Consider the following 9321-nt stretch of genomic DNA (forward strand, 5'->3'; position numbering starts at 1 on the left):
GGCGCGCGGGTTGGGCGTGGGTGGCGGCGGCGCTGGGCGTCCGCCTTCCGGGCTCCGGGGCTGGGCCATGGGCATCCGGGACGGGGAGCAAGTCCCCCGGGACACGGGCGTGCGCCCTCCCCAGATTGCAGGGGGGAAGTGGGGGTGCTCACGCGGCCAAGGCGTGTGTGTGTGTGTGTGTGTGTGTGTGTGTGTGTGTGCGTGTGTAAAACTCAAGCTCCGGAGTGGCATGTGAGTCACTTGACGCAGGGACAGCCGTCTCCTTATCTGGAGGAATCCCCGGGGTGGGGTTAGCGCCCAGCCCCGGGTGCTCCGGTGGCAGGCCGCGCGCGCGGGCAGATGGCTCTGGGCTGGGGTGCTTTGGAATTTAACCTTTCCCGGTGTAGCTGGTTTTGGCCCTAATGAGAACGCGAACCAGTCGGCCAGTTTTTAAAACCGTGTTGTAAATGTGTGGTATGGCACCCCCAGTACAAGTTTTGAAAGCAATTGTAAGTTATTGTGGCTTTTGGTCGTCAAAGGTGGGTAGCATTAAGAGTATGTTTTGTGAAATGAAATTATTTCACTGTTTGCATCCTCCATTCAAGTCGTTCCTGAAAAAGGAATTGTGGTTAGTTGTAGTTTAGGATTTGCAGCGGTGTGGATTAGTAAGAGTTAATAAATACTTGTTAATAACTATGGAGTGCTTGCTGTGAGCTGAGCAACTGGGCTAAGTAAGTTGCATTTATTTTAACCTATCTAACCTTTCCGATAATTCCAGTGAGTAGCTGGATTGGGACGAGAGGCTCCCTCAAGTCTGAGGGTTGGAGTCTCAGTTGCCTAAATTGACATCCTTTGATGATGTTAATCTTGAAGAATAAATAAGGATGAGATATAACTTGAAAGAAAGAAAGAAAGAAACCAATATGACACTGATATTTCAGATTCCTATTTACTTCAGACAGGGTCATTTCAGCTGGGAGTAACCCTACTTCAGAACAGTTTGGGAAATGCATTGTTGCATTTCAATGGAGTGATGAAGGTAATTTTATCTCTAGTCCTATCTAGTCTGTGCTGCGAAAGCATTAAGGTTATAATTCAAGCTGAATCTTTATTTTAACACTTTTGAGGACTGTTGACTGCTGATTAGGCAATTTATTTATTTATTGGAAAGGACATTTCTTAGAATAAGAACACATGTTTCAGCTTGTGGTTCTGAATGTACCCGTGGGCCTGGCCTCCTCCAGGCACCAGTCTGGGGCCCACCATATGTCTGGAGTTGTGGTCAGTCCCGCTCTTAGTTCTGTGGGTTAGAGCTCACCAGAAAGGGCTTTGTTGTTGTGGAACATCATATACATATTTAATTGCTTTCTCAATAGCATAATACAGCTATCACCTCATCCAAAATTGTCTTAAAATGAATTTAAGCACTGATGGACTATATTGAAATTCAGAAGTTGAATATAGAACCTATTATTGGAGTCCAATATAGAGTTTACATTTGAATGCTGTTGTTGGTTTATGTATAAATAACCCCCTGTTTTATGTTGGAATAATAACGTAGATGGCTAGGTCATGACTTTTGGGGGTGGGGTGGGGTGTAGAAAATAACGTATGAACTGAAATGTAGTACCTTAGGAGATTTTTGCTCTTCCACTTTGGGCTTCTCAGTGGTTTATATTACCCAGTGGCGCCTGTTACTAGTGTAGAATCCTAAGGTTTTAAACCTAAATCTTAAAAGTAACCTTACTAGAAAGTTTCCATTGTTGAATTAACTCAGTGAGGAATGAACCCACAAGCCAGCTTGCCTTTAAGCTGACTAACTCACAGGGACCCTGTAGGGCAGAGAACAGTCAGAGCCATAAGGGTTCTAGGACTCATCTTTACGTAAGTTAACTGCCACCTCCTTCAGTGAAGCAGCTGGCGGGCTTTAAGCACTGGTTCTTTTGGTTAGCAGCCAGAAGTTAACCATTGTGCCAACGCGTTTCCTTCTTTGACCTAAACTCAAATCAAACTCAGTGTCTTTGAATTGTTACCAACTCCGTGACCCAGCCAGGCAGAGTAGACCTGCCCTCAGGGTTTCGGAGACTGGAAATGTTTCTAGGCGCAGACCACCTCATCTTTCTCCCGTGGAGTGATGAGTGGGTTTGCACCACCAGCCTCGTGGTTAGCCCAATTCTTAAGCCACTGTGGCTCCTTCCTTTGACATAAGCCACTCGTTAATAGCTATGAAATGTTGTATTGATATTATTCCATCTCAACTTCTAACCTAAGAAATATTTAAAGCCAGGCAATTAATTATCTGGTGGATTAATGGACTTTATATCCATTTGTGATTGAATCTGTATCCTGGTTTGGGAGAAAGAACTGGGTAGGAAAACTGAGTATTTCCCCTACTTAACAGGATTCAAAATTACCATGAAGTAGCCAGAAACATGAAAACTACTTTTGTGGCCAGTCCTATGGTTTTGGAAGGAGGTATACATTTTGTAACCTAAATTCAAGTAGAAAATAATAAAGTCTTCTAAGAGACCTAAAATTCAGTGTAAGAGAATTTTTCACTAGTCACCAGGACAGAGGAGAACTGGGTTAACCTTTAATTTCTTAAAAATCCTTTGTATACATTTAAGTCCTTTAATAATTTAAAGTTGCTATTTCATGGAAAACTCATAGTTAAAAAAATCTTTTTATTGTGAATTGGGTGAATCTAACAGAGCAAATCAGTTTTCCATTCATGAATTCATACACATGTTGTTTGATGTCATTGGTTGTAATCCCTACAAGGTAACTTCATTCATTGTACTTCTGTGTTTCTCATTTTTTTCATTCCTTCTTTTCCATTCCTTTCTGCTTTAAAAATTTTACCCTTGGGCAAATGCTACCCTTTTATTTTTAATAAATCATTTTATTGGGGTTCTTACAGCTCTTATAACATTTCATAAATCAATTGCATCAAGCATATTTGTACATATGTTGCCACCATCATTTTCTAAACATATTCTTTCTGTTTGAACCCTTGGTATCAGCTCCTCTTTTTCGCCCTCACTCCCCGCTCCCACCCTTGTGGGATAAATTATAAATTATTATTGTATTCATATCTTACATCTACTGCTATTATTCCCCTTCACCCCGGGGATGGGTGTGGGTGTTATGCGTCAATCATTGTGATCAATCAGTTTTCCCTGGCTCCCTGCCTCCTCCCACCTTCTCCTTACTCTCTTGGTATAGCTACTCCTATTTCTGTTCCTGAGGGGTTTATCTGACCTGGATTCCTTGCGTTCTGAGCTCTTATCTGTACCTTATCTCTAGCCAGAACTGAAAGGCAGGACTGGGGTGATGGTAGTGGGGGTGAGGAAGCCTCAAAGAACCGGAGGAATATTGTGTGTTTCATCATTGCTATACTGTGCCCTGGTTGACTCACCCCTTCCTTGTGACCCTTCTGTGAGGTGATGTCCTGTTGTCTACAGATGGGTTTGGGGTCTCTGTAGTTGATTGTTCTAAGGAATACTTAAAAAACCCAAAACTCAAAAGTCCCTGCCATGGGGCTATTCTGACTCAGAGTTACCTTATAAGGGAGTAGAATTGTCCTTGTGGGTTTCCAAGACAGTAAATCTAAACTGAGTAGAAAGCTTTGCCATTCTTTTTTTCTTTTTTCTTTGCTTTACCATTCTTGAAGCAGTTGGTGGTTTCAAACCAATAACCTTGTGGTTAGCGGCCCAGCACATAACCCATGATGCCATAGACTTCCTAAGGAGTACATAGCACCTTATAAACTTATCTATTGCTTGGCTGAAAATTAAGCCCAGGGAGTGAATTTAATTAATTCTAGGGCTGAAAGGTGAAAAAGGACCAGAATGTGGGGATTCCATCAGCCTCTGTCTGACCAGTAAGTCTTGTGTTTTTTAGAATTTTGAGTCTTGTTTTACATTACTCTCCCATTCAGTCCAGGGCTGCCTAATGGGATGCCTTTCAGAGCAATGACCGTGTAGCGGGGCACCATGGAGTTCTTCTGGCCTTAGAGTTTGGGAGGCTGGGGTTTATGTGATCCATCATTCATTTAGGCTAATTGTTTGCTCAGTTTTCTTTACTCTTCTTTGCTCTGGACCAAACCAAACCAAACTCACTGCCTTGGAGTCGATTACGACTCTAGATGCCCTAGAGGGCAGAGTAGAGCTGCCCCTGTGGGTTTCGGAGACTAATTTTTCTATGGGAATGGAAAGCCTCCCCTGCCCCGCTTGCTCTGGACGGGCAGAGAGTCATAGTTGCAGCTCAGCTCGCCTTTCTGTAACCATTGTGCGCACTTCTAGGGACATCGGATCCTCTGAATGTTTATGTAGCAATGATTTGTTACTCTGTTTCTTCCTAGGTCAAATAGCTACAAGTTAGGTGAAGGTCCAGCCCAAATAGGTCCTTAAGGAAATGGATCTATTTTAAAAAGTCAGACACATTGTAAATTAATTCCTAAAAGAGGAAACTTTGTAAATTAGTTTAGTAAGTTCTCCATAGTTGGGCCTCTATCCCGAATTTCTCCTCTTGTTGGTTTTTCTGGTACCATATTTGAAATGGTGAATTACCTTTTGACATGTCCACCCAGTGTGTGAACTGTTTTCATGCACAGGCATGGTTTCCATTTATAAAGACATGGGAACATGACACTTGAGTTGAAACTGGAGGTAGCAATAAAGAGTCCGTCTATCCTAAGTAGTATTACGATAACTACGAGGGGCCTTCAAAAAGTTCATGTAAACCTAGAGATGAAAGATAATGGAATTTTTCCTCCAAAAGGAGTTTTTTGAAACCCCCTCGTACGAGACAGTGTAAGACCCACTGCAGGCTGAGGACTAGTGATCTCTGTCTGTAATGGTGACGTTTAAAATGTGTTCAAAACCCTTTCACTCTTGCCAATCAATAGTAGTGGGAAATGAAAAGCCCAGGTTTTGTAACCAATGGGAGGCACCCCCTGGAAGGCCTCATTGAATAACATTGTAACTTGTGAGGGTATTAAGGAGAGCTGGAAAGATTCAAAATAATACTTTGAATCCTAAAAGTTATTTTAGCTTTGTTTGATTAATTAAAAAGACAACCTCATATTAGTCTATCACCACGGCATTGTATTACAAACCACCTCCCTCCTCCTCCTTCCATTTCCATGGCAATTTATACTTCTGTGTGTTTTGAGCAGAACACACGCAGGGTTTTTTTGGTGTGTGTTGAGGAACCAGATTTTCTGTTCACATCATCATGTGGCTGCAAACCCCTTCCTTTGCATCCCACTCCAGAATTCCAGTTATTAAATGCAAGATGGATGGATGAGCTTGTTACTTGAACGGAATAAAGTACAGTTGAGGTAGTTAGTTATCCCTTTGTGTTGTGTCCTTGAGGCTGTTTTACATCCAGTGGAATGAGCAACTGGTAAGGTTGAAGGAAGGAGTGAAGTGGGGGAAGTGAAGTTGTGTGAGGGGGATGGGAAGGAGAAGTAGTCCACCTGCACACCTCTCTGTTTACGAGGGATGCAGTGGAAGCTGTAGACCTGCCCGCAGATTCATCTGATACCACCTTGCATAGCCTGGAAGTCTTCTCGCATCTCTAGGAGCCTGGTACTCAGCCTGGAAACAACTGCTCTAACTCGTTTCTCACTCTTTTGGTATTTGGTTGTTTCACTGAGAGGGATAATAGAGACTGTCTCTGACCTGTGCTACTTAGGCAATGTGCCTGTCCTGAGTTTCCGGGAAGGTGGAAGGTGAAGAAAGCCATGCATGTTTTGTGGTCTGTGTCAGGGAAGGCAGGAAAGACCCAGTGGTTGTTGGCAGTGGGGATGGACCACTTCTAAAAATTCTTCATTGTTGTAGCCTGTAAGACCAATGGCCGTCTCACTCTAAGAAGTTCCAGCACCTGCCGCTTGCAAGTGTCTTCTTGCTTCTAAGGCCTCAGACCAAAGATAGTGTCGATTTCAAAAAAACAACCCCACATCAAAGCCTTATATGCCCTAATAATGCAGTGTGTTCCAGACTTAAAAAAATCGAGTATGTGTGATTTCATAAAGCTGGACTATTTAAGAAGCGGGAGTTCAGGAAGAGCACCAGCGTCTGTGATCAATAGCTATGAGGAGCAAACCAAAAAACCCCGCCTTTTCTGATGTTTTCCTGAAGTCCAGGAACTTTGGCTTTTGGAATATACCTTCCTGAAAATCACAAAATAACAAGGTGGATGGGGGAATGTTATTAGGGCAGGAAACCAGACTCACTGCCATGCAGACTCATAGTGACCCTCAGGGACAGAGTAGAACTGCCCCGTGAGTTTCCAAGACTGTCATTCTTCACAGAGTAGAAAGCCCTGTCTTTTCCTGAGGAGAAGCTGGTGGTGTTCAGGGGGTTGCCGATCACAGCTGGCTACTCAAAAGGATGCCATTTGGTAAGCAAGCACTGACTAAAACAACATTGTCATCTTGGGAAGACGTTGGATGGCCTAGGGAGGCAGCTAGCTCAGTGTGAGTGGAGGCCGCCCCAGGGGACATTAAAAAAAAAGGCACAAAGTGTTATAGAATTGCTGGCACCTGACTGCCGTTGGGTGGGTGGGGGGGTGCTAATCTGGAGGGGTGACTCTCTGGGGAGGGATCCTGGATGCAAATGCTAATTTATAGATTCCTTAAAATAGAACTGAAAGGACTCCTGCTTGTGCCACATCCTAGCTGAGGCCTGTTTTCCCGCTGAAGGTTATAATTCGATCTCCACTGACCCTGAGTTTATGAGCAATCCCTTGGGAAACAATACCGCTTCTGTTATACCAGCGATGTGTGAGCTAATGTTCCATAAACATGTCTTGTAGCAGAGCAGATGATACGTTTCAGAGCAAACTGGGAATGTTTTTTGGTTGACACTGAAGCTTCACATCTGCACCTAAGGAAGTGGCTTATCTCTCCCTAGCGTCTGGATCAGAGCTACGAGCCACTCCCAAGATTTCAGTGCAGGGTTTGGATGTGGTGATTGCTAGTTTTCGCAGCATGCTTTCTTTTTTTTAAGAGTTTGTCATCAAGGTTGTTTGTAAAGTCAATTTTTCCTACTTAAGTTTTGACTAATCGACACACTGTAGAAAGCCCAGCAAGTGGGTTTTATACTGTTGTGAGATCTTTTAATATGCCCCAAGAATATTGGATTGGTTAAGATACACAGGACTGTCATGGTATCAGTATCTTCCTCCTTCATTTTACGAGGCAGGTGATACTACTTAAATTTAAACCATTTTTAGGTTTGGTTGGTCGTGTTCTTCGTTTTTCTGAGGTCAAGGGGAAAACAGCAAACCACCGCAAACAGGGAGATTTCCCATTTTGAGCTTCATTCAGTAGCTGGCATCTGAGTTTGGTTACAGCCTTGATTAAGCCTTCCTGCAAATAGCCCAGGGCAGGGCTTTAAAAAGGCTCTTTTTCCTTGTTCCTGAACATGTTTCTTTAAAATAGAGTTATAACACACTTGAATACTTCTGACCATACATTAGCATTTTGTTGATTTTACATTAGCATTCAAGTTGATTTTACAAAAGAAATTTGACGAGGTTAGAAGGTTTTAATGTCATTTTAGCTTTGCTTTCTGCTGTGACCAGTGCCATCAGAATTGCTCCTAGGGGATGAAGATGCTTAAGCTCCAGCCACGAACTGCAAGGATGTCACTTCACACTGGCCATCTGCTTCCGCAGGGTCCCGGGCTGAAGACCCAGTGGACGGCAGGTCTGCGCGGCGCATGGTGTCCACTCAGTGCCAGCTACCCTCAGCAACAAGTACAATCAGAGACTCAAAGCCCTGGGATCATTTAGACTGATGAAAAAGTATGGGCCATACCTATTGGAACAGAGGCCCCCGACCTTTTCCCAATGAGAAACTACTTTGGAATGACCTCATCTTGTGAATAGGTTGATGGTGACAGTGGTTGGGAAGGAACATGCAGTGGCTAGCATTGTACTTACCTTTAAAGCTCTTCCTTCATTGTTAGGGGATTTTTCTTTTTCTTTTTGTAAGTTGTTGGAATCGGGGTGGGAATGGCCATTGTATGAAAGAAAAATCTGTATAATTTCCTGTCTACATGGAATTACCAGTCAGCTCATGATGAGTTGGGCATCCCTGTAAAGAGACAATAGACAACATACAGCTTTATCATTTCATATCTGTTTGCCCTTATAGCCATTGCTTCCATAAATTATATATATATTATGGCCGGGTTATAAATAACATGTGAGTGCTCTAGTAGCCCTTGGACAAATGTTTGTCTTTAGCACCTGCACATATGCAGGCACATTATCTGCTCAGTGTTTGCATGATTTAAGAAATGCCCTTTTTGTCTATCAGCGAACGATAGCTGAAAGCAAAGGGAGAGAGGAGGCTCTTGCTCCCCAAGCACTTACTTTTTCACTCCTAGGTAAAAGCAGGTCCTTAATGCACAAAACAGTAGTGGCTGCATTTGAGCTTTTGAGGCCATTTTGCCATTGTTGTTCTAGTCTGGATGGCATTGACTTTATTTTGATATTGCCAAATCTGAAGTATATTACCACACAATAAAACAACATCAACAACAACATCCCAACCCCACCACTGTTGAGTCAGTTCCAACTCCCTGACCAGTTAGTGTACAGCTTCTGATATTTCTGTTGTACAAAGAGCCCTGAGAGTTTGGTAAATTGTCTACTCTATCATTTTGTGTATTACAACCCTCTGTCTGTATTATATAGAACATTGATCCATTTTTACATTTCATTATCATTAGCATTATTTTTGGGGTGTGTGTTTCAAACAGAAGATTGCCTGATGGGTGATTGAGGAGTGATACCTAGGTGTGCTGGCTAAACAAGTGGAATCCTAAAATATTAATGGAGGGCTGCTAAAGTGTCCTTTAGGCAGCTCATTTTTTGAAGGTTAAACATGGGCCCAGATAGGTTATGATTCCCAGGATCACAATGTAAATACCCAATTAGAAACAGATGACCATTAGCCATTTTCCAGACATGGGCATATTGACCCGAGTCATGATGTTGCATTCCAAACACTCAAAACAACCACTTCAGTACAGATCATCTTTTGTTGCAGACTAAGTTAGATTCCAAATTCTCACATCAGCCCTGAAGAGTAAGGGATGCGTCTCCTCATTTGTAGAAGGAGACTGGTGACTTAAAAAGGCCATGACCGAGTCACAGCTTGGCTCCATGTCTCCTGTCAGTGTTGTGCTGTTCTAGTACCCGCTGCTTAACACGCCACAGTGTTTCAAGGATAATTTAAAGGTTGAGAGATGTGTCCAGAGTGAGATGGATTAAGAAATCCATTCAACTACCAGATAGTAAATTATAGTTTGAATATGCTAACTC

Source organism: Echinops telfairi, unplaced genomic scaffold (assembly GCF_000313985.2).
Source record: "Echinops telfairi isolate 266 unplaced genomic scaffold, ASM31398v2 ScPeMD7_18;HRSCAF=68, whole genome shotgun sequence".
Taxonomy (NCBI): Eukaryota; Metazoa; Chordata; class Mammalia; order Afrosoricida; family Tenrecidae; genus Echinops; species Echinops telfairi.